The sequence below is a fragment of the Mustela erminea genome, chromosome 14, assembly GCF_009829155.1.
Source record: "Mustela erminea isolate mMusErm1 chromosome 14, mMusErm1.Pri, whole genome shotgun sequence".
Classification (NCBI taxonomy): domain Eukaryota; kingdom Metazoa; phylum Chordata; class Mammalia; order Carnivora; family Mustelidae; genus Mustela; species Mustela erminea.
In genome coordinates, this window is record NC_045627.1 from 31,370,138 (window position 1) to 31,397,416 (window position 27,279).

Here is a 27,279-nt window from a genome sequence, read left to right on the forward strand (position 1 = left end):
AATCACTTTTATACCTGTTTAGGTTCCCAGACCTACTATAAAGGCCCCAAATAGGCAGCTAAAAATGGTTGATTTTCAATGTCTTTAGAGTGGAATATAAGGCATCTTTTCCTTATTCATTTATTTATTACTTACTTACTTACTTTTGGGGGTTAAGATATGACATAATATTTTTCTGGACCATCCTCCAATGGCAGTAGTAACTCAGGGCTCCCAGGTCTTTTTCAAAGTCACTACACCACCTGATGGGATAAATGGGGTAGCTAGAAGGGAACCTACTCATGATGGCTGAATTCATATCTACAAATAACATTTAATTTCCCTCGAGGCATAGAACTTACATAACAGCCCCACTCACTGGTCCCTAAGACATGCTGTGTGAGTGAGTGTGTGCATGTGTGTGCGTGTGTGTGTGTGTGTGTGTGTGTGGTTGTGTGGTTGTGTAACAGTAAATATACTACGTACTACAGTCAAGGTTTTAGACATATGAGCTTTATAATGTTTGGTAACCAACATATTAACTAGCTACTGCTGAATAACAAATCACCTCACCACTTAGAAGTTTAAAATAACAATTATTTATTATTGATCGCAAGCCAAATGGTCAGCTGGATGGTTCTGCAGATCTGAGCTGGGCTTGGAAGGGCTCTCTCATGTGTCTGTGGTCAGTTGTCGGTCTGCTAGGTGGATTTACTGATCTTGGCTAGACTGTCTCCTATGTATGGGGCTTCAGCTGGGACATCTGTCCATGACTCTCCTGGACATGTCTCATCTTCTAGGATGCTAGCTCAGATACGTTCTAATGGCAAACACAAAGGAGGAAAAGAGAACATGGAGGCTCACAAATGTCTCTTGAGGTTTAGACTGGGAGCAGGCGCACCATCCTTTCTGTCCCATTCTATTGGCCAAAGCACTTTAAAAACAAACAAACCAACAAGAAAAACTTACCTATGTTTTAGGAGAGAAAACAGACTATTCTTCATGATGGGAGGCATTGCAAAATTGCATTTCAGAGGTGGTAGATACAAGGCAGGGTAACGAATTGGGGTCATTTTTGGAATTAATCAGCATCTACTTAAGAAAATTACGAGATCAAAATAATAAAATCAAAATTAACAAGTATTTACTAAACATCCACAAATCAAGCATTATTTCAACCTAATTACTGTCACATTAAGTATTAATATTTCTTTGCCTTTGAAAACATCTCATGTTTAAAACAGTGCAAGAATTTCGGAGACTAGATTATGCTTGTGAATCACAGTGTAGTGACCGTGAGAACCCATCGTGTAGATTTTCTGCTACAGGGAGTGTAACTGACCAAGGTTCTTAGCTTCCATGCTCAGAAAAAAGCCATCTCTATTTTTACTGAAGCCACTGCTCCCAACCAATGACTAAGCAAGACAGACACTAAAGCAGATCTGTTTGTGGGAGACATGGGCCTCCTCTGATGGCTAACTTTGTGTCAGGAACTCCCAAACAGCCTTGCCAAAACTTTCTTAAACTGCACAATAGTATAGGAGGTTTGTACATAACATTCTCTTCCCCCTCCTTCATACTTAGACTGTAACTGTGGTCTGATGACTCTCAGCTTCTCTAGGTGCCCCTCTTTCCAACCTCCCATTTTCTTTCACATAGGTATTTTTCCTACTAAATTCCTTGCACATTTAGTCCTGTCTTGGCATTTGCAATGGACTACTCAGAGGACTAGCACAGTTCGCATAGCAAAACACGAATTAAGAAAATTATACAAAGACTTTTAAGTTGTTTTTTCATGTCTACACAGAGATGTTTACATCTCTGTGTATGTCTATAGCTTGATTTCTATCTCTTTACCTGTATTTGGGATATAGCGTATAGGTAATATTTAGATATTTGATATTTTGTTGGGTATAATCTTCATAAAGAAATAGTTCTTAGGATTTATAAGGTCTTAAAGTGATTCTAGTGATCCATTGGGAGGAGTGAAGGAAGGTCAATCATTTACTGAGTTTCCGTTGTGCTCTTAAGTTGCTTCCACATGCAAAATATCCAGAAATTAGAGTATGCTTATTTTTCCCTGGAATGATTCCATGACTATCTTAGAACAGTTAGCTTCTTCCTTTTCTCTAGGATGCTTTTGTTACTGTTATTGTCTTTCTGCTGACTATCACTCATGTATTGATGTGACAACTGTGTAATTCACCAAACTGTTGGCAGGCCTTAACAATCCAATAGAGCAATACTGCCTAATTGGTCCTGGTCATAAAACCCTCAGGGAGACTATTGGAAAACTGACTATGATTGACTGAAATGAGAAAGAATGCTCGACCTGTTGAACAGTGTCTCAAGCTATTTGCTGTGATCTATGTATGTGTGTAGATGAATTTGAGTGTGTGATGTGTATCTATATACAGACACATATTTGTATTATATATACATGATCCTCTTTATCTGATGATAACTTTTAATCTTCAATTTTAACATGACCAAACAAACATAAAGTCACCGCATGAAAAATCCTATTTATCAAAATCATACGTTTCCCAAACTTGCAATCAGTAAGTACTAATAATTTCAAGAACTAAAATTACTTACTATTACTATTAGTTAAAATCATTTGCTCTAATTGAACACATCCATCTAGACCAGATCCATTTCTAAAAATGTCTGATCTCATAAAACAGAGAATGAGGAATGGCCTTATACAAGTACTTAAGTTAAGCAATTTTAGAAATTCCTAACTTAGCCTGTAGCTCGGTAATGAATACTGCATTTAAATTTTTTTGTACTTAAAATATTCCAGAGTTTAATTCATGACTCATTAATAAACCATTTCTTTTTTAACAATGGATTTCAGCTCTATCCACATTTTACTAAATTATCAAATGAAAAGTGAAAAATTCACCCAATTACCTGAACATTTTTTTCCTTTTCTTTTAAATAATCATTTTAATATGATGACATACTCAGGTGATTTACCATAGGTTTCCCTATGGAAGAATCCATAGATTTCGTATGGATGAAAATATTTTGAGATTGTGATGGTACTACCCTGGTAGCTTAAAATTCTACACCTGTCATTTTTTTTTTTTTTTCTTTTTTACAGTCTTCATTTTTTTTTTTTTTCCCTTTCCACTTGAGGTAATAAGATAAAACATACTTGAGCATTTCATTTGAAACTGGCTAGGTAGCTATAAACTAATAGAGAGGTACATAGATACTCAATTTCTTTTGCTTGTAATTTACACCTTTACCTGCAGGCAGGAAGCCATACTAGAAAATTAGAGAAGGAAAAGAGGCGTTTGTTCACCTAGTTTTATCATCAGACTAATAGAGAGCTTTTTTCCCCTCATAATGCACTTTCCAGTATTATGTCTGATCCCTCCAGGATTCCATTTGACATGTGGAATTGAAAATAAGGTAATAACAATCCTCGTGCTTGGGAAGATTGTTTCTTTTCAGTTTTTGCTATTGCATGAGCACATTGAGAATATGTTTTTGATCAAGAGCCAGAGTTATATTTCCTATATTTGTATGAGAATCTGAGCCTAATAGTCCCTGAATGGCCCAGTTGGCAAATCTTATGCATGCAGAGGTGTAAGAGGTTTCAGAGGAAATAAATTTTCTGTATCTATTTTCTAAAAGAATGATAAAACACTATTAGAATTTGCCATTTTGACTTTGAATTTCCTAGTTATAGTAAAAAAATAAAACTCAGTTTTTCATCACAATTAGACATAAAAAAAGTGAGTTGTTTACCAACCTCTAATTGACCAAAAAACAATTTTTATTTGTTAGGAAAAAAATGGGAATGTAATAAACCTATGTTTTCCGTGTCAAAGGGAATTTTCAAGTGCTTAACCTTCTGATTCTAGGTAAACCATAGACAAAATACTTTCAACTCCTTGAAAAATTTAAGATTTTGTTTGTTTTGATAACTGTTATATAAACTCACAAAATTTTATTTAATGGATACTATTTGTTAGAAGAAAAGAAGTGTCTTAAGATTCAGAGACTTTCATTTGACATCTAACTCAATCGCTAATTAGCAACTCAGGACTGTTTTCTGGGGCTAAGACTTGGAATCTATAAATTAAAGGGTGAAAAGTGAAGAGATTAAAAAAATGATCTGTCAAATCCTCTAGCTGACAATTTCTGCATTATCATAGGATTTTTCTTCTAAAATTGCCTTGAGCATGCTATTTTATCCATTTCTACTAATCTTTATTAAAAATGTGAAATTAATTTCTGATCTTTCTGAGATTGTTTTAAATTTCCATTGTATTTAATTTCATAGTAAAATATAATCTGATATAAAAATAAGTACTATGATTCTAAATTACTACTAAATTACTCCTTGCCCTTTGAATTCCCTACCTTTCATGGATCCTAAAGGTTCCTCATCTGTTTGTCACGTGCAGTGGGTTCTAGGTCTGGTCCCATTGATCTACTGCCAGATTCCTCCCTCCACATCGCCATGGGGCAAGGCAACTGCACAAAGGCACATCTTTGAAACTGGAGTGAGGCTTGGATTATTTATTACAATGACGTTCTCAACATCTAAAACACCGACAGCTGGGTGATTTAACTTGCCCTTTGGAATGATTGTCTTTCCTCTCAGTGGCCTCTCATCACTTTTTCCCCAGCTATCTCTCTAGCACAGAGAGTAATTCCAAAGATGAGAACCTAATGAGACAGCCCTGTTGCTATAAAAATAAGCAAGTTTTTTTCCTCTCTGGGTTTCTTTCATCAGTGAAACCTTTGCTGCTATCACATCCTGTTTATAAAGGGTAAAGAATAGTGGGGTGAAGAGTGATGATAGAAAAAAGTCAATGAATAAATAGTAATTTAACTGATTATAAAAGTGCTTATATACCAGAGAGGAGGACTTTTCTTCTTGCATTTAAATGCAAATTTAACTTTTCCAATTTTAGAGTGATGGCTCTCTTTATTGATTTAAAACTCACACATTCTGGGGCACCTGGGTGTCTCAGTGGGTTAGAGCCTCTGCCTTCGGCTCAGGTCATGATCCCAGGGTCCTGGGATCTCTCTGCTCTGCGGGGAGCCTGTTCCCCCTCCCCCCCGCCTGCCTCCCTGCCTGCTTGTGATCTCTGTCAAATAAATAAATAAAATCTTAAAAAAAAAACAAAAACAACTCACACATTCATACATTAAAGACATTCTTAAGACTGTCAGTGCTTTATTTTAAAATCTTTTGACATTTTTGGGGCATCTGGGTGGCTCAGTTGTTTAAACATCAGATTCTTGGTTTCAACTGAAGTCCTGATCTCAGGATCATGAGATCGATCTCCACCCACCGCAGGCTCACATTGGGCCTGGAGACTGCTTGGGATTCTCTCTCTCCCTTTCCTTCTAACCCTCCCTCAAGCTCTCTCTAATAAAAATAAAATAAAATAAAATAAAATAAAATAAAATAAAATAAAATAAAATAAAATAAAAATAAATATCTTTAAAATATTTCGACATTTTTACTATTTCTCTCAAAGAAAGTTAATGATGACCAATACAAATTGGTTTCTTTTTTTCCGTATTTGCTAACTCTGTTTACCCCCATTTCTCACCATCAGCCATCAGCTGACCTAGGGAATATGAAACAGTCCCCAACTATCCTTCAAAGACTAATGATTATTGATAGATTTTTATAACTCTTCATAAAGATTATAGATTTCAAAGGTACTTCGTAGTGTACTTTAAAAATAATGAAGGAAAAGAAAAACTATGGTGTTGGGAACTGTTTGTGTTGTTATGGCTCTGGAAGCCTGGATAAGAAGTGAACTTGGACACACTTGGGGACGCCCTTGTGTGCCAAAGGAACTTGGAGCAAGTCCAGCGGGGATGCTCGCATGGCTTGACTCTGAAAGGCTCTTCGGGGTGAAAATAACATTTGCGTAGTTTTATGTGATTCACTTATGACTTGTCTTGAGAAAAAACACATTCTTGGAACCTTAAGATTATCACAAAAGTCTGGAGGTTAATAGCCTGTTAACATCCTGCCTGACTCATTTTTCACTGACGTATATGATTGAGTATTGATACCAGCATTGTGCTGAAGCTGTATAAAAGTGGTTACCTGAAGAAATGAAGTTGCTACTCACCTGAGATGGGGTAGTCCTCCTGAGCCCGCTATCTCTCTCTCTCTCTCTCTTTTCCTTAAATCTCCCAGCCCTACTTTCAGGTGTTGTTCTCCGGCAGGACCGGCACTATGGAGGGATTGAAAGGAGTTGGTTGTTTCTGTCACACATTTATTTCAGAGCGAATGGGAGAGGGGTTGGGCAATTTGATGTTATCATGACACATAAAGATGTTTCCCAGGGGAAAAGGTTAGGTTCGAAGAAGGTTGCCATGTTGAGAGTTTCAGAATTTCAAGGGTACTGGTAAGGCAAGGAGCATGAATTTCAGGGAGAATTTGACAGGTGAGGATAGAGCAGGAATTCTCTCTTTGATAAAAGGAAAAATTTGACTAATGAACCTAGTCCAGGATTCATCACTAGCAATGGTAACTGACCTTAGTTTTTAAAATCACCACTTGGTGTACCTGGCTGGTGCAGTCAACATCCAACTCTTGGTGTCAGCTCAGGTTGTGATGTCATAGGTGCTGAGATAAAGCCCCCCATGGGGGCTCTGTGCTCAGAGCAGAGGCAGCTTGAGATTTGCTGTCCCTCTCCTTCTGTCCCTCCTGCTTGTGTGCTATCTCTAAAATACCTAAATAAATCTTTACAAAACATCACCACTCAGTTATTTTATATTTGAAGAGAGGTGTGTGTGTGTTTTCCTACATTGTTATAAAATAACATTTATACAAGAAATAACATTTTTTAGACTAAAATGAAGACTGTATTCTAGTTGTGTCTTTATTCGCAAGCTGTGAAATTTCTGCCATATCATGTCTGTGTCTTATTTTCTTAATCTATAAAATTAGGATGATAATACTTGTGCCCCTGACTTCACAGAGATGATGTGTGATAATACATGTAAAATTCCTTCTTGAGCTATAAAATTTAATATACATGTAAGGTGTTATTAGTGCTGATTGGTTAGAACATCTTTATATGTCTCCAGGTTGTAGTATTTTAAGTCTCTCAAAGGACATAAAGCTTGCTTTTAATCACAGCATCGATACAATTTATAATGACAATTTCTCCATAATGCTTGTGTTGAGGATAGTACATGAAGCTATCGGTAAATTCAGAGGGCCTTAGGGGTTTAGCATTAGTAAGAGATCATTGGACTCAAGACTCCTCTGCTTCACAAGACTTAAATTAAATCGGAGGATTAGAAGAAAATCTACTCTTTGATCAAGAAAACTAGATTCTTGCCACCTCTAAAATATTCTCAAATTTGGGGAATATTTACCTAGTTCTCTCAGGTCTTTATTCACCACTGGTAAGCATCCTGGTAAGGCAAGTAGCAAAATTCATTAGTATAGCATACCAGTTGAAAAAACACACATGCTTCCAAGTAAGAAAGAAATATTTCACTATACTATATTTCCTACCATGGAATCTAAGATAAACTCAAAACCAAAGCTCCCTTAAAAGCATTGTTATGGGGGCACCTGGGTGGCTCAGTGGGTTAAAGCCTCTGCCTTCAGCTCAGGTCATGATCTCAGGGTCCTGGGATCGAGCCCCACATCCGGCTCTCTGTTCGGCGGGGAGCCTGCTTCCTCCTCTCTCTCTGCCTGCCTCTCTGCCTACTTGTGATCTCTGTCTGTCAAATAAATAAAGTATTAAAAAAAAATAAGCATTGTTATACTCGGTGATCCTATCTTTGCACGGTTTACCACAAGTTGAATCTTTACTTGGTTTTTAAGAGTTTTGAGGGTGAAACAACTCAAAAGAAGAGAGGGAAGGAGGAAGGATGGAGAAAGGAGAGCACTCACCAGCTTTTATTGAAAAACTGTTATGTAGCAGGGATTGCATATGACGAGTAATTTAATCCTCTTGAAAAATCTGTGAGATAATAGTTTTGTTGTTGTTGTTGTTTGCACTTTACAGAAAAACCCTAATATTCAGAAAAATTAAACAAGTTGACAGGGTCATATGGCTAGCAATGGCAGAGAGGAATCAAATGAAGATTTATCAAAGCCTCATTCTCTTTCTACACGCTGATAGGACCAAGACATATAAAAGGTATCATTTGCAGATTACCTGTTATGACTAACCTATGCATAGTATTTTCCACAGGTGAGACCCTGAGTTAGGTGGGTTGCATGTATTAACTGATTTGATTCTCTCAACAACTCTTTGAGGTAGAGAGTATTACCAATCAAGTTTATAGATGATGAAAATAAGCAGAAGTAGATTAAATAATGTACACGGCACTACTCAGCCAGAAAATATTGGGGCTGGAATTGAAAATCCTGGTAGCCTGGCTCTAGACTCAATAATATAGTTATCATACTTGTCCCTTTATATATATATATATATATATATATATTGTTTTTTCATCTCTTGAACAAATCTGTAAGTCTTATCTCCATTTTACAAATGAGGAAACTGAAAGGTCTAATAACCTTCAGAGCTGAACCAAGTCTAGTTTTCACTGATTCCTGCCTGGAGGTGTTCCATTATCCCTCTCAGCCTCACTGAATGTGAAGTAAAACATAGTTACCTTTGGTCCTGATTTTTCTAGCTCAATGCACAAAGGAAAGAAAAACTGGGTTTGTTCATTTCTTAAATTTATTAGTGTTTTTGTCAAATGCCAGATCATTTGAGACAAGCACAGAGATACCGTCATTCTGGTAATGAATGCAGGATCCAGTCTTGCTTTCCACCTATTGGATGTGTATCATTGGACAGTCGCTAAAAAATTTCCAAGCCTCCATTTGTTCATTGATAAAATGGGAAATTGTAATGCCTGCATCATGGGGTTTTGATTGATGTTTAGATGAATGAATACTGATAAAGCTTATAAATACTTTGTATAGTATCTACACATTCTTCCAATTATTCAACACCTTTCACTAAAAACATTTATAAAAACTAAAACCATCTAAAAGTAGTCACGTCTTTGCATCACTATGATGACGTCCATTTAACTATTCACTCAAATACTTACTTATTTTTTCAACATTTATCACACATCACTATGGTCCAGGACTTAGTTCTTCAAAGATGAGGAGAATACAGACTAAACTTGGGTAATTTCTTATCTCCCAAGTATAGTATTCCACAAAATGTATACTTCAGAACTTTATTCTTTCCTTATGTTCCACAAGAAAAGTGTTTCAGAGTTAAATAAATTTGAGAATGTTTCTATACAATATCTGCCTACTGGAGATTCATTGCATGCACTGAAAATTAAAGGCGCCAAGAAGACTGGCATCAGAATGATAAGTTTGTTAAATGAAAAATAAAAGTAGCTGCTGCTGTTGGTAGAATAGTTGGTTTCTTTGTCTCAAAACACATCTGTAAATTTATGAGTGCATTTTACATAGATAAATGATATCACTTTATCTGCTAGCAGGATATGAGGAAAGAAAAATGGTGGGCAAGATAAGGACACTAAAAGCAAAATATTGACATTGGACCAGTTTACTTTGCTAGTTCTTTTAAATAATGTTTATTATTTTTTATTAGATTCCTTTGTTATAAATGAGAAAACTTATCCCTATTGACCTTATGGCAAATTTATTGGAAGGATATTGAAAATTGAAGGAATAATTGAATAATTAAGGGTTCAGAAAGGAAAGCAATAAAGGTAACCTTCCAAGGATTTTAGCATCAAAAATTTCTTGATATTCTCTCTGGATAGCTGCCATTAACGGCACTAATCTCCTGACATCCATTTTCTGTTGCTTTCAGGTTAAACACAATATCACCTTGAAAATAACCTGACTGGTACAACTAGGTCAGAAGTCTTCCCTTGGTTTGATCAGTCAGTTCTAATCAGGGGATAGGGTGTCATATAAAGACTATAATCACTGGATTACTGAACTTCTATTAAACAAACAAAATGCATTTTCTCTGGAATGGAACAACACAGTGGTTGTTGATATAGTGAATATATTTTCCCCAAAGCCCAACTATAAAAATAATTAAAAAGAGTTCATATTTGTGTGCAAAGGACAATAGCATACATTCAGTCTTGTTTTAGAACTATGTCAGCTCTAATCTTCATGACAACTGATCCAAAGAGAACGCGATCATTTAGACATTCATAGGACATCACGTTGGGCCCTTTATATATGACTTCATCCTAATTTGATCTCATATGCAGGAGGTAGTTTGTAGTCTGATGCCTTAGAAAGATGCATGGAGAGGATAGAAGATAAGCCCTGCAAAGATTTTTTCCTTTTTTCACAAGTTTAGACTCTTCTAGATTAAATTTCCTATTTCTTCAGGATAGCAGAATGCTTCTGCTAGAAGGAAGAGTAAGGATACCATTGAATTTGAAACTAGTACTATCATCTCGTCATTTTGGTTTTCTCATGCAAATTGGCTAGCGGATAAAAACAAATATTGGTGGTGATAGTTGACTCTGATTACCAAGAGTTGCTATGGTTTTTGCTTGAAAAATGGGGGTGAGAAGAATGTACCTGAAAGTCAGAGGATATGCTGGAGTGTCTCTTGGTGTGTCCATGACCATTTTTAACCATCAGTGAAAAGCTGTAGCAAGAAGGCCCCCAAAATGTTAATCATAAGAATGCATTGACTCAATAGTGAAAATCAGTGTCACCTTTGGGAAATGCTACCTGGGACTGCCAGAATAATGTCTGCGGATGAGGTAAATGTAGACGAATTGATGAAGGGGATAATAAATACCAATTTTAGCTTCAAAACAGTTGTTAAATGCAGACTTTTATATTCAGACTTTTTATGGATTGCAGCAGGACACTTGATATCTCTTTGATGGACTGGACTTGAGCAGATCTGATTGGTATAAGGAGTGAACTGTATCAGGCGTTTCATATGTCCTAATCCATATCTTCTTAGCCTACCTTTTTAATCAAGGCATTGCGGTAAACAGCTGAATGAAGATAAACTCACCTGCACCATGGATCCATTGTTTTCTGGGCTTGTCTCCTGCCACATGTAGCTTCTCTGAGGGCGTAGGCCTACTCAGCCATTCCAATGCATGCATATCTCAAATTGCAAGGGATTTGGGGTGCCTGGGTGGCTTAGTCAGTTAAGCAGCTGCCGTCAACTCAGGTCATGTTCCCAGAGTTCTGGTATCATCGAGTCCCACATCAGGTGTCTTGCTTAGTGGGGAGCCTGTGTCTCCCTCTCCTCCCTGCTTGTTCTCTCTTTTGCTATCTCTGTCTCTCTCTTTCAAATAAATAAATAAAATCTTAAAAAAAAAATTGCAAGGGATTCAACACTTCCAGAAAAACCATCCACCAGAAAATGGGTGTCCGTGGACACACACTCCTCTCTTTTATGTAAGGAGTGGACAATTGTGAGGCATATTTTATACTGTTCTTCAGAAGGACTGAACCCTAGTTACTCACAGTGATAAACAGCTCATTAACGGCTTTCTTCCTTACCCATTCCACTGTTTTTTAGACTCCTCTTAGTTTCCTGGAATAACTTTCTAAAAAAAACTATCTGCATACAAGACTGTGTTTTAGCCTCAGCGTTATGGGGTAACCTAAAATAAGACATAGGTTCATTTGATGTATGATCAGTGACAAGTGCAACATAGTAGGGGAACTGGAGCTGTGTTGGAGGAGGTTCTTAAGAGGAAATGGCAGCTTCTTGACCCACAGCAGGACCCAAGTAATTGGAGGCTCTAAACCCTCTCTGTTGGCCCCTGGAATGCCAGTTTTCCCCAGCATTCCCACAGTGAGAGCCACTTCTAAGGATGCAGCCTTGGGAAGGCAATGTGTTGCTGAGATTATCTGGACTCTACCTGGCAGAACCCAGTTTCCATATAAATTTAAGACTCTGGTGGGCAGGTTAGGAAATCTACTCATCTTCTGGTCACTCGAGACAAACTTGGTAAATTCCCTCCCTTGTTAAACTACCACCTATCCATCTGGAGTGGTCTGCCTCTTCCTACAGCCTCTCCTTGCCTTCTGTGTATGGACGAACCTACAAATTAGATCAATTGAATACATGCATTAAAAAAAAAAAAAACAAACCCAGACTTGATTTCACACACAAAGCCAATTTCGCATGGCTTATTATAAAAGAGTGGTAAAATAATAACTATTTTAGGACATAAAATAAAATAATATCCTTAAAAACGTTGTATAGGTAATTTCTTTAACAGAACACAAAGAGCACTAACCATCAAGATAAACATTGTTCCTGGATCTTGTTTTGTGTTCAGTGCTTTGGTTTATCCAAAAACAGCTAAAATGATGAAAGAAAGCTACAGAGTAGATGATATTTATAATACATACATTTGACAAGGATCCCATAACTAGAATATATGAAGAATTCCTGCACACCTATAAAAGACAACTCCTTTTTTTTTTTTTTTTTAAAGATGAGATTGGGCCCTGAGTTCTGTTAAACTGTAAATATGCTCAAAATAGTTAAGCTTCTGTAAACAATTTATTGTTAGTGTGAATAATTGCAAACAAGTATAAAGGGGGTTAGAGTGTGGGTCTATTAAGAAATCACACATGAAATAGATAAAGTTAGATAAAATATGGAATGTCGATATTTTGTGTGTGTGCTTCAGGATTTGTTAATCAATATAATTCTAGATACTTTTTAAACAACAGGAAATATTTCATTATGCTTTTTTGGGGATGGATTGGACGTGAACAGGTAGAGAAGATTCTTTAATAGAGTACAGTGCCTTAGCACATTACTAGCGTCTTTTGTATTTTGATTAGATTAACTTGTCTACTTACTTTGTGTATTTATTTCATAATTATTTAATGAGCATCTATATAAATAGGCATTTTGTTGCTAGGGACAAAATTTTGAATAGGAGCCCCTGGGTGGCTCAGTGGGTTGAAGCCTCTGCTTTCAGCTCGGGTCATGATCCCAGGGTCCTGGGATCAAGCCCCACATTGGGCTCTCTGCTCAGTGAGGATCCTGCTTCCCTCCTCTCTCTCTATCTGCCTACTTGTGAGCTCTCTCTGTCAACTAAATAAATAAAATCTTTAAAAAATTGTGAAAATGATAGACATAATTTATGTTCTCATGAATCTTAAAGATGGATGAGACAGAGAAATAGACTATCTGGTTTAGCCAAACGTAAGCCTGGCTCTCCTAATAAAGCCAATCAAATTAGCATATAAAATCACACCCTAGGACTGTACTTTAAGTGCCTTGTGATTTTGTCACATTCTGAGCCATCTAACATTTCAAGAAGAAATATTTAGCATATTTTTTGATGAGAGAGAAATTGGCAGATCATTTTGCATAACTTATGATAAAGAAGTGGAAAATTGGAAATTATGAAGAGAAAATCAGAAAAGAAGAAACTAATATATTTTTATTGTAAATTTATGCCAATTTGAACTCAGGAAAAAGTGGCTGTGTCCATGTGGACAAAAACTAACCAAGGATATGAATCAGTTCTCCAAGCAAAGAATGGACTAGGCAGGTCAAATGGTATATAGTCCATTCAGTTTAAATTCAGGAAAAAAAATATTTCTGCAAAGTGAAACCATTGGATCATGAAGTACTTTTCTTGAGGAAAGACTATTCTTGACAAGGCTTTAAAGATTTGATAGTTTGATGCATTTTAAATAGGTCAATTCACTCATGATAAATGTGTCCTTTTCCACAACTGAAAAGGAGATTTCTTGGGAGAAAGGCAGTGGAAGGTCAGTCACAAGTACAGTGCTCAGAAAGAGGTAAAGCAGACACTCTCTGAACTCTTCTCACCCTCACCCATAACCCAAAACGTACAAGAAGACTATGTTTATGACCATGTCAAGAATGATCAAAAACACTGCCCAGTATTTAATGATTCAACTTTTGGTTAGTGAACAGTATACTAGAGACAAAAATCTTTGGTGCATAAAACAACAACATCCAGGGAGGGGAATTTGAGCTTAGTCCTCAAGGGTTAAGGAAAACACTACTGTCAACACAGAAACTATCTCAAGAAAGATTCTGTTGCGAAAGCCATTGCAAAAATACTGGAGATATAGTTCTCCTTTATTTTATCCTTAAATTCTTAGACTTTATTTTTTTGGAACATTTTTACATTTACAGAAAATTTTAGCAACTAGAATACAGGATTCCAGATACATCCTGTCCTTCCACTTTTCTCTTTTAACATCTTGCATTAGTGTGGTATATATATTATGTTAGTGAACTAATAATGAAACATCGCTATTAAGATGGTTTACATTAAGATTGACTCTGTGTTTTACAGTGCAGTGGGTTTTAAAAAATGCACGTTACTTTGTATCCACCCATATAGTCTCAGAGTAGTTTTACCACTACTCCAGTGGTTTAAAGATTCCCCTGTGCTTTCCTTATTCATCTCTCCCTCCTCTACCTGCCTCTTTCTCCTTCCACCTCTCACCCCTGGCAGACATTAATGTTTTTATAGTCTCCATCGTTTGTCCTTCACTAGACTATTAGATACTTGCTGCCTTTTAAGAATACCTTGTTTTACTTGGAAGTACGCTTTTAAGGCTCTTTCATTTCTTTTTGTGGCTTAATAGCTCATTTCTTTTTACTGCTGAATAATAATCTGTTTTGTGGATGTACTCTGGTTGTTTATCGATTTATCTATGAAAGGGCACTCATGAATAAATCTGTTATAAACATTTGTATAGAGGTTTTGTGTGGACATGTTTTCAACTCAATTAGGTGCATTCCAAAGACATGATTGCTAAATTGTATGGTAACATAATATATAGCTTTGTGAAACTGTGTTCCAAAGGTATATCCTTTTTTATTCCCACCAGCAATAGCCGTGAGTTTCTGTTGTTCCACATCTTCACCAGTAAATAGTTTCAGGTTTAAAGGAAATTTTTAGCTGTTATAATAGGTATGTAGTAGTATCTCATTGTTACTTTAATTTGTAATTCCTTCCTGACGTATGATGTTGAACATCTTTTCATATGCTTCTTTACTATTTGTATGTTCTTTGCTACAGTGTCTTTTCAGAACTTTGGCCATTTTTTAATTGGGTTATTTTCTTGTTGAGTTTTAACTGTTTTATAAATATATATTTTTTAAATGTTAATATACTTTACTTAACATAGTATATCCAAAATGTTATTTTAGCATGTAATCAATATACAAAACTAATGAGATGTTGATTATTTTTTCTTTTTACATTTTGAGCCCCATTTCTTTTATCTATCACCCCTGGCAATCATCAGTCAGTTCTCTATAAGTAGGAACTTTTTTTTAAATTCCATACATAAGAGATATCATATGGTATTTGTATTTCTTAGTCTGACTTATTTTACTTAGCATAATGCTCTTGAGGTCCATTCATATTATTGCAAACAGTGAGATTTATTTTTATGGCTGAATTATATCCATTGTATATATACATCACATCTTCTTTATCCACTCAATCATCAACACTTAGGTTGTTTGCATATCATAGCTACTATAAAGAATGCCGCAGTGAACATATCTTTCTGAGTTTGTTTTTATTTTACTTATTTTTTTAAAGATTTTATTTATTTATTTGACAGAGAAAGAGATCACAAATAGAGGTAGAGGGAGAAGCAGGCTCCAGCCCAATGTGGGGCTGGATCTGAGGACTCTGGGATCATGACCAGACCTGAAGGCAGGTGTTTGAGCCACAGAGGTGCCCCTGTTTTCACTTTTTGGGGGTAAATATCCAGAGATGGAATTGCCGGCTCACATGGCAGTTCTATCTTTAGTATTTTGAGCTCCTTTATACTGTTTTGCATAGTGACTGCATCAATTTACATTTCCACCAACAGTGCACAAGTGTTCCTTTTTCTCTACACTTTTACCAACACGTGTTTCTTGTCTTTTTGGTAACAGCTATTCTAACAGGAGTGAGGTGGAATCTCATTGTGGTTTTCATTTGCATTTCTCTTACGATCAATGATGTTGAGCATATTTTCCTCTACCTGATGACCATTTGTGTGTATTCCTTGGATAAATTCCTTGGATAAAAACACCATTTTTTAATCATATATTTCACTTGGTCATTTTATTTTTGTTTGTTTGTTTGTTTTTTGTTTTTGCTATAGAGTTATATGAGTTTTGTATATATTTTGGATATTAGCCCCTTATCATATATATGATTAATAAATATTTTCTGCCATTCTGTAGTGTGCCTTTTCAATTTGCTGCTGGTCTCCTTTGCTATGCAGAAGCTACTTGTTTATTTGTACTTTTGTTGTTTTGTTTTTGGTGTTAGAGTAAAAAAATACCAATGTCAAAACCTATGTCAAGAAGCTTACTGCTGATGTTTTTTTCTAGTAGTTTTATGGTTTCAGGTCTTAAGGCAGAGGCTTAACCCACTGAGCCACCCAGGCGCCCCAAGTCTTTAACCTGTTTTAAGTTAATTTTTGTGTATGGTATAAGCCACTAGTTGAATTTTAATCTTTTGCATATGTCTCTCCAGTTTTCCCACACCATTTTTGGAAGAGACTGTTCTTTCTCCATTTATGCTCTTGGCTCCTTTGTCATAAATGAATTGACCATATATATGTGGGTTTATTTCTAGACTTTCAGTTCTGTTCCACTGATAAATGTATCTGTTGTTATGGCCATAACACACTTTTTAAATTACTATAGCTTCATAATATAGTTTGAAATCAAGGAGTGTAATGCCACCAGATTTGTTCTTTTTTCTCAAGATTGCTTTGGCTATTTGGGGTTTTTTTGGTTACACACAAATTTTAGGTATTTGTGTTATTTTCTTGAAAAATGCCTTGGAATTTTGATAGGTATTACACTGAATCTATAGACTGCTTTGAGTAGTATGGACATTTTAACAATATTGATTCTTTCAGTCCATGAACACTGAATATCTTTCCATTTATTTCTGTCTTCAATTTTTTTTCATTAATGTTTTTAGTTTTTAGTGTTTTTAGTAGTTTTTAGTGTGCAGGCATTTCACCTTCTTGGTTATATTTGTTCTTGGGTATTTTGTTCTTTTTGATGCAGTTGTTAATATGATGGTTTTCTTAATTTTTTTTCCTGATTTATTATCAGTTTATAGAAATACAACAGATTTTTGTGTATTGATTTTATAGCCTGTAACTTTACTGAATTTGTTTACTAATTCCAGTAGTTTTTTAGTATGTTTTGTGGAGTCTTTATGGTTTTCTGTATATAATAATATGTCATCTGCAAACAATAAGTTTTTCTTGCCTTCCAATTTGGGTTATATCATTTCTTTTTTCTTGCCTAATTTATTTGGGTAGGATTGCCAATACTATGTTGAATGAAAATAGTGAGAGTGGACATCCTTATTTTCTTGGTGACCTTAGAGGAACAGCTCATCATTATTGAGTATGTTGTTAGCTGTGGACTTGTCATATATGGGGTTTATTATGTTGAAGTATGTTATAATCACTTTTTTTGATAATTTTTATCATAAATGGATGTTGAATTCTGTCAAATACTTTTTCTGAGAACTTTGAGATGATTATATGAACTTTATCATTCATTTTGTGAATGCAGTGTATCACATTGACTGATTTACGGATGATGAACCGTCCTTACATCCTTAAAATAAATTGCACTTGATAGTGGGATATTTTTTTTTAAATATATTGTTAAATTTATTTTGCTAATATTTTGTTGGGAATTTTTGTGACTACATTCATCAGGGATATTAGCCTGTAATTTTTCCCCTTGTGACATCTTTGTCTGTTTTTGTATTAGAGTTATGCTGGGCTCATAAATGAGTTTGGAAGAGTTTTTTCTTTCTTTCTTTCTTTCTTTATTTTTAATTTAATTTTTTCAGTGTTCCAAGACTCATTGTTTATGCACCACGCCCAGTGTTCCATGCAATATGTGCCCTCCCTGTTATCCACCACCAGCCACACCTAACCCCCCTTTTACTTTTTAAACTCCATTTTATTTTTTAACCTCCTCTATTATTTTTTAGAAGAGTCTGATTGACATTAATTTTTTTTTTAAAGATTTTATTTAGGCAGAGAGGCAGGCAGAGAGAGAGAAGAGGAAGCAGGCTCTCAGAGAGCCTGATGCGGGGCTTGATCCCAGGACTCTGGGACCATGACCTGAGCTGAAGGCAGAGGCTTTAACCCACTGAGCCACCCAGGCATCCCAAGATTGACATTAATTTTTAACTAGCATAGAGTTGTAGGTTATAATGTACAATTTACCAGTGAAGTTAGCAGGTCTTGGACTTTTATTTGTTGGGAGGTTTTTTGAGTCAATCTTACTAGTAATCAGTAAGTTGAGATTCTATTTCATCATGATTCGGGCTTGGTAGGATGTATTTCTAGAAGTTTGCCAACTTTCTCTAGGTTGTGCAATTTGTTGGCATACAACTCATGATCCTTCGTATTTCTGTGATATCAGTTGTGATATCTCTTCCTTTATTTCTGATTTTAATTATGTATCCTCATTCTTTGTTTTTCTTGTTGAGTCTAATTAAAGACTTGTGTTTCTGTATCTTTTCGAAGAACAAACTTTAGTTGATTACTTTCAAAGATTTCTCTGTTGTCTTTTTAGTCTTATTTCATTTATGTCTGCTCTAATTTTTGTATTTCTTTCCTTTTGCTATGTTTAGGTATAATTTGTTCTTTTTTTAGTTTCTTGAGCTATGCGATTAAGTTCTTTGTATATTTTGGATATGTCCTTTACCAGATGTGCTTTGTGAATATTTTCTCTCAGTATGTGTCTTGTCTTTCATAGTATTTCTCAACAGTATCTTTCATTGAACAAAAGCTGGAATTTTAATCAAATGTTTCTCAATAATATTTTCTCTTATAGATGACACTTCTGTTGCTATAACTGAAGTGTCATTATCAAACAAGAGATCATTTAGATTTTTTTCCTATATTCTAGAAGTTTTATAGTTTTGAATTTTGCATTTAAGTCAATGATGCATTGTGTGTTAATTTTTGTAAAAGGTATAAGATCTGTATCTAGATCTATTTTTTGTCTTTGTATACAGATATTCAATTATTCCAGCACTATTTGTTGAGTAGACAATTCTTTCTCCATTACACTATCTTTGATTCTTTGTTAGAGACAGTCCATGATATTTGAGAGGGTCTTTTCCTGTTCTCTGTTTTGTTTCATTGATCTTCTTTTTCTATTCTTTCACTAATACCACAGGATCTTGACTACTATAGCCTTATAATGATTTTTGAAGTTGTATTGTATCAGTTCTTCAACTTTGTTGTTCTTCTTTTCCTCCTTTTACTTTATTTCTTCTTTCTCTTCTATTTTCCTTCTTCATAATTATGTTTATTCTACCTCTTTTGCCTTAATATGAACTTTAGGAGCACTTTGTTGATATGCACAAATACTTGCTGGTATTTTTATTTGGATTGTATTGAATCTATAGATCAAGATGGAAAGAATTAACGCCTTAATAATACTAAATCTTCCTATTTATAAGCATGGAATATCTCTACATTTACTTATATATTCTTTGATTTTTCATCAGAGCGCTATAGCTCTCTTTATAAGATCCTGCACATTCTTTGTTAGATTTTTACCTAAGTATTTCATTTTGTTTGGTGCTAATATATATAGTATTGTATTTTATTTTATTTTCAAGTTTTACATGTTTTATATTTCTTTTTTTTTTTCATTTCATTTTATTTAATTTCTTTTCAGTGTTCTGGAATTTATTGTTTATGCACCACACCCAGTGCTCCATGCAATCCATGCCCTCCATAATACCCACCACCAGGCTCACCCAACCCCCCACCCCCACCCCTCCAAAACCCTCAGTTTGTTTCTTAGAGTCCACAGTCTCTCATGGTTTGTCTCTCTCCAGTTTCCCCCATCTCACTTCTCCGCTCCATCTCCCAATGTCCTCTGTGTTATTCCTTATGCTCCACAAGTAAGTGAAACCATATGATAATTGACTCTCTCTGCTTGACTTATTTCACTCAGCGTAATCTCTTTCAGTCCTGTCCATGCTGATACAAAAGTTGGCTATTCATCCTTTCTGATGGAGGCATAATACTCCATCGTATATATGGACCATATCTTTATCCAATTGTCGACTGAAGGGCATTTTGGTTCTTTCCACAGTTTGGCGACTATGGACATTGATGCTATGAAGATTGGGGTACTGATGGCCCTTCTTTTCACTACACCTGTATCTTTGGGGTAAATACCCAGTAGTGCATTTGCAGGGTCCTAGGAAAGCTCTATTTTTAATTTTTTAAGGAATCTCCACACTCTTTTCCAAAGTGGCTGCTCCAACTTGCATTCCCACCAGCAGTGTAAGAGATTTCCTCTTTCTCCACATCCCCTCCAACACTTGCTGTTTACTATCTTGTTAATTTTGGCCATTCTAACTGGTGTAAGGTGGTATCTTAAAGTGCTTTTAAACTTCAAATTCCATTTGTAAGTTAATGGTATATAAAAAAGTGATTTACTTTTGTATATTAAACTTGATCCTGCAACAACCTTGCTATAATTACTTATTAACTCTAGGAGGTTTATTGTTGTTGTTGTTGTTGTTGTTGTTTTTAAATTCTCTTGAATTTTTTACATAGACGGTCTTGTCATCTGTGGACTAATCATAGAAGTAATTTTATTTCTTTTTTCTCAGTTAGTATAACTTTTAATTAATTTTCTTGTTCTATTGCACTACTGAAGTCCTTTAGTTGGTGCTTAGAGTGGTGAGGAGGCATTCTTGCCTTATTTTCAGTCATAGGGGGAAAGCATCCAAATGCTCACCATTAAGATAATACTAGCTATAAATCTTTTGTAGAAGTTCTTCATCAAGTTGATGAAGTTCTTTATTCTTAGTTTGCTGAGAGGTTTTTTTTGTTTGTTTGTTTTAAGTCATAAATGGGTATTTAGTTAGATACTTTTTCTGTATAAACTGATATGATCATATGATTTTTCATGCTTTGGTCTGTGGATGTGATAGATTGGATTAACTGGTTTTTGAATGTTGACGCAGCCTTGCCTACCTGGAATAAATCACATCTGGTTATGATATGTAATTTCTTAAATATGTTGGATTTGATTTGTTAAAATGCCATTGATGATTTTTGTATCTATGTTTATAGGAGATATTGGTCTGCAGATTTCCTTTTTGTAATCTCTCTGTCTGGTGTTGGTATTAGAGTAATGCCAGTCTTATGACTTAGGTAATGTTAACTCTGCTTCTATTCTCTGGAACAGATTGTAGGGAGTTGGTGTAATTTCATTCTTAAATATTGGGTAGATTTCACCCGTAGAACCATATGGCCCTTGTATATTTATTTTTGGAAAGTTATGAATTATTGAATCATTTCTAAAAATATGGATCTATTCAGATTATCTATTTTTCCTCATGTGAGCATTGCTAGTTTGTGTCTTTCAATGCATTAGTCCATTTCAGATTAGATACAAAATTTGTGGGCATAGATTTTTCCTTACATTCCTTTATTGTCTTTTTAATGTTCATGGGATTGGTAGTGATGGCCCCTCTTTCATTTCTAACATTAGCAATTTGAGTTTTGTATCTTTTTTTCCTGAATAGTCTATCTAAACATTCAATTTTATTGATCTGTTCAAAGAAGCAACTTTTGGTTTGTTGATTTTCTTTTACTATTTTCCTGTTTTAAAATTTATTGATTTCTGTCATAATTTTTGTTATTTATTTTCTTTGGCTTAAATTTCTTGGTTTAAATTTCTGCTATTTTTATAGTTTCACAAGGTGGAATCTTATATCATGGATTTTAGACTTTTTTCCTTTTCTAATATATGCATTCAGTGCTCTAAATATCCCTCTTAACGCTATTTTTACCAGATCTCAATAAATTACATTTTTGATAAATTTTAATTTATATTTATCAAAATCCAAAAGATTTCGATAAATTATATTTTTAGTTTAGTTAAAATATTTTTTCATTTCTCTTTAAACTTTCTTGATCCATGTATTAGGTAGAAATGTTTTTTACTTAATCTGCAAGTTTTGGAGGATTTTATAGCTCTTCTTATGTATTGATTCTATTTTAATTTCATTGTGGTCTGCATTCATACTTTGTAAGGCTTACATAGTTTTTAAACTGTTAAGGTACATACTAATCGAATTTTCACAAAATATTGAAAGGGAGGGAACACTTCCAAACTCATTTTATGACTAACATCACACTGATACCACATCTGTAGAAGAACACTACAAGAAAAAAAATACAGCTAAGAAGCAGGAACAGTTATGATTTTCATTTTATAGATGAGGAACCTGAGGTACAGAGAGGCTAAATAAATTGCTCAAGGTCACAAGCAGTCAGGGATGGAGCCATGATACAAACTCAGAGAGCTGGGCTTCCCAGGGGCATTTAACCTCTAAACTGTACTGGCTCATCTAGTGTCTGCAGCACTCCTTCTAAAAACAGCCAGATTTCCCTTTGACTTGGCCTAAGGATGTTTCTTTACACTGTGCTCCCATAATACCTTACACATCCCCTGTCAAAACACTCCTCACATTTTCTGTAATCACTTCTTTGTCTTTCTCCATAGTCTCAAAGTTATGGAGGCAGATGCTATGACTCATTCACCATTGTAACTCAAGTATCTGGCTCAATGCCTGGACCATAGCAGTTGCTCAATGTATACAGGTTAAATTAATTAATAAGGTAACCCAATAGTACTTTTACAATGGTTACCATGTTGCCAGAAAAAAAAAAAATGATGCAGGCCAATAGTTCTGATGAACATAAAAGCAAAACCTTCAAAAAAAACAAAAAAAACCCCAAAAAAACAAAAACAGTTAAACCCAAACTCAAGAACACAGTGAAAGAATAATAAGCCAGGATCAGGTGGGGCTTGTTCCTGGGATGTAAGGATGGTTCAATATATGCCAATGAATATATGTGATAAGCCACATTAACAGAATGCAGGATAACACTCATATAACCATCTCAATAGATGCAGAAAAAGCATTTGACAAAATTTAGCATTCTTTTGTGATAAAAGCTCTCAACAAATTAGGTATAGAAGGAACGTACCTTATTGTAAAAAAGGTCTTATTTGACAAGCCCACATAACATACTTCATGGTGAAAACTGAAAGATTTTCTGTAAGTTCAAGAATAAGAAAAGGGTGCCCATTTTTGCCTTTTTTATTCAACATAGTACTGGAAGTCCTAGCCACAGCAGTCAAACTAGAAAAAGATTTAAAAGCATTCAAACTGGAAGGGAGAGTAAAATTGTCTATTTGCAGCTAACATGATTATAAACATAGAAAACCCAAAAGACTCCACAATAAGACTGTTAGAAATAATAAATTATTTTAGTAATAATATCAGCATACAATAATTAATTATATTTCTGTATACTAAGAATGAACTATCTGAAAAACAAAGACATAATGTCATTTATAATAGCATCAAAACCAATAAAATTCTTAGGAATAAATTCAAACAAGAAGGTTAAAGAACTGTTCTGTTTAATTATAAAACATTAGTGAAAAAAATTGAAGACAATTAAATGAAAAGATATCCTACATTCATGGATTAGAAGAATTAATATTGTTAAAATATCCACAGAACCCAATGAAATCTACAGATTCTGTGCAATCCCTCTAAAAGTTTCAGTGACATTCTTCACAGAAAAAAAAGGAAACAATTCTAAAATTTATATGAAATCATCGAAGACCCTGAATAGCCAAAGCAATCTTGATCAAGAAGAACAAAGCTGGAGGCATCACAATTCCTGATTTCACACTAAATTAGAAAGATACTGTAATCAATACAGTATGGTATTGGCATAATAAGAGATGCATAGACCAACAGAATAGAATAGAAAACAAAAATAAAACCTCACATCTGCCCACAATTTGTCTTCAACAAGGGTGCTGAAAGCACACAATGGTGAAAGGATGGTCCCTTCAGTAAATGGCGCTGGGAAAATTGGATAGCCACATGTGTGAGAATAAAATTGGATTCCAGTCACAAAATATATAAAAATCAACTTGAAATGGACTAAAGACTTCAATTTAAGACTTGAAATCATAAAACTACTAGAAGAAAACACGGGGAAAGGCTTTTTTACATTTGTCTGGGAAATGATCTTTTGGGTATAACACCAAAATTATTGGCAGCAGAAGCAAAAATGAAGTGGGACTACATCAAACTAAAAAGCTTCTGTACAGCAATAGAAACAACAAATTAAAAAAGCAACCTATAGAATGGGAGAAATACGGGGTTAATATTCAAAATATGTAAGGAATTCATACAACTCAGAATAAAAAAACCCAAATAACCCAGTTAACCTGAATAACTATTTCTTTAAAAAAAAAAAAAAAGACACACAAATGGCCAAGAGAGGTATGGAAAGTTACTCAACATCATCAGGGGAGTGTATATATAAACTATAATGAAATATCAGTTTCATACCAGTTAGGATGCTATTGTCAAAAGACAACAGATAAGTTATATGGAAAAAGGGTAGGCTATTGGTGGGAATGTAAATTGGTACAGCTATTATGGAAAACAGAATGCATGTTTTTCAAAAAATTAAAAACAGAAGTACAATATGATCCAGCAGTCCTACTTCTGGGTACATATTAAAGAAATGAAATCCTACTGCTGGGTACAAATTTAAAAATATCTGCATTCCCATGTCCCTTGTAGCACTATTTACAATAGCCAAGATTAGGAAATAATCCAAGTGTCAATTCATTGATAGATAAATGGATAAAGGAAAAGTGATATATTGTTTCTTATTCTTGGCTATTGTAAATAGTGTTGCTCTATATGTGTATGCATATATATATAAATAGGTAGACCTATATCTTTATCTAGATATCTGTATAGACCTATATATATATCTAGATGATAGATAGATCTATCTAGATATAGATATATATCTAGCATACATATATGTATCTACATACATATATAAACACATATCTATATATAGCATACTATATATAGAAAAGTAATCAATACCGTATGGTATATCCGTGTATATGTGCATTTATATATATATAAATATACATATATATGTATAATAATATATTACATTATATTATTTTATATTACATATAATAACATTCAGCCATAAAAAATAAGAAAATATTTCCATCTGTGACAACATGGAAAAATCTGGAGTTCATTATTTTAATATAAGTAAGCCAGACACATAAAAGCAAATTCTGCATGATCTCACTCATACATGGAATCTAAAAAATTTGAACTCTTGCAAAGGATGAGTAGAATGGTGGGTGCCAGGGGCTGGGGAGAGAGGGAAATGGAGAGTTGCTGTTCAGTGTAAAGCTTTAGTTATGGAAGACAAGTAAGTTTTAGAGGTCTGCTGGATAACATTGTGCCTATAGTTAACAATATTGTATTGTATTTTGAAATTTAACAGAATAGATGTTGAATGTTCTCAGCACACAAATAATTAGTAACCATGTGAAGTAATGAATATGTTAATTATCTTGTTAGTAATTGTTTAACATTATGTATGTTTATTAAAACATATTATACACCTCAAATATATACATTTTTATTTGCTATTATATCTCAGTAAATCTGAAAATGAAAATAAAAAGAAAACATAAATTTAAGATGTATTTTATGGCCCAGAATCTGTCCTGTCTTGGTTAAATGTTCTATGTGAGCTTAAGAATAATGTATATTGTACTGTTTTTGGACTGGGGTGTTTCATAAATGTCATTTAGATCAAGGTGATTGATAGTGTTTTTCAGGTCAACTGTATCTGCTGATTTTTTCTCATGTTGATCTATGGATTACTGAAAGAGGGGTGTTGAAGTCTCCAACTATTAATAATAGATATGCCTATTTTTTGCAGTTCTATCAGCTTTTGCCTCATATATTTTAATGCTCTATTGTTAGGTACATACATGTTAAGGAATTTTATGTCTTCTTGTAGAATTGAGCCCTTTATAAATATGTAATATCTCTCTTTATCCATGATAATTTTCCTTACCCTAAAATCTGCTCTGTATAAAATTAATGTAGCTACTCCATCTTTCTTTTAATTAGTGTCATCATAATATATATATTTCTCCACTACTTCACTTTTAGTATTTCTGATTCTTTAAAGTGTGTTTTTTTGTAAATAAATGTAATAGGTCTTGTTTTTTATCCACTCTAATAGCCTCTGTTTTTTAGTTGTTGTATTAGACTATTCATATTTAAGGGATTATTAATGTGCTTGGATTAATATCTATGATGTTTGTAACTATTTTCTATTTGTTGTACTTGCTTTTTCTTTTTTCAAAAATATTCTTTTCTGTCTTCTCTGGTTTTAATTGATCATTTTATGTGGATCAATTTTCTCTCTTCTCTTAGCATATTAAATAATACTTCTAAATTTTGAGTATTTCCCTTCAAGTATTCAATGTTCCATATTTAATCTAATTACATTTTGAAATAAGACCAAACTGCTCCACAGATAGTAAAGGCATTTTCTAACAGGATATTCCCAATGCTTCTCTCTTTCCTTATAACTCTGATGTCATTCATTTTACTTATCATTATACTATGATCACCCAAGACATTGTGGATATTATTATTAGATAGATTAAAAATAAGAAAACAGAAGATTTTACTTATTTTCACATATTTCTTCTACATTGCTTTTCTTTTCTATGTAGGTTGGAGTTTCTGATCTATATAATTTCCTTCCTGTTAAGGAACTTCTTTTAACACTTCTTGTAAGGCAGGTTGACTGGTGAGAAGTTCACTCTTCTATTAGTCTGGGAAATTCTTTTTTTCTCATTCACTTTTGACAATTTGCTGGGTGCAGAGTTCTAGGTTAGTATCTTTTAAAAAATTATATATTGCAGGGACGCCTGGGTGGCTCAGTTGGTTAAGCAGCTGCCTTCGGCTCAGGTCATGATCCCAGCGTCCTGGGATCGAGTCCCACATCGGGCTCCTTGCTCAGCAGGGAGCCTGCTTCTCCCTCTGCCTCTGTCTGCCATTCTGTCTGCCTGTGCTTGCTCTCTCTCCCTCTCTCCCTCTGATAAATAAATAAAATCTTAAAAAAAAAAATTATATATTGCACTTCACTGTCTTCTGGCTTGCATGGTTTCTTTAGAGGAGTCCGATGTAATTCTTATTCCTGTTCTTCTATAAGTAAAGTAGTTTTTTTCTTGGCAATCTTTTATTTTTTTTAATTAATTAATTTATTTTCAGCATAACAGTATTCATTGTTTTTGTACCACACCCAGTGCTCCATGCAATCTGTGCCCTCTCTAATACCCAGCACCTGGTTCCTCCAACCTCCCACCCCCC

The 27,279-nt window shown here is 34.5% G+C and overlaps 1 long non-coding RNA gene across 3 annotated transcripts; it reads right to left on the minus strand.

The window, feature by feature from the left end:
- Positions 1-601: 601 nt before the first annotated feature.
- LOC116573160 lies at positions 602-7,397 on the minus strand. Of its 3 annotated transcripts, XR_004278625.1 has the most exons (4): positions 6,509-6,560; positions 6,074-6,203; positions 4,360-4,473; positions 602-799 (listed from the first exon to the last, which is right to left on the minus strand). It is a non-coding gene; the product is annotated as an uncharacterized LOC116573160 (long non-coding RNA). The 3 variants fall into 3 exon arrangements; XR_004278627.1 differs by lacking the exons at positions 6,074-6,203; positions 6,509-6,560 and adding an exon at positions 7,357-7,397; XR_004278626.1 differs by lacking the exon at positions 6,074-6,203.
- Positions 7,398-27,279: the final 19,882 nt, after the last annotated feature.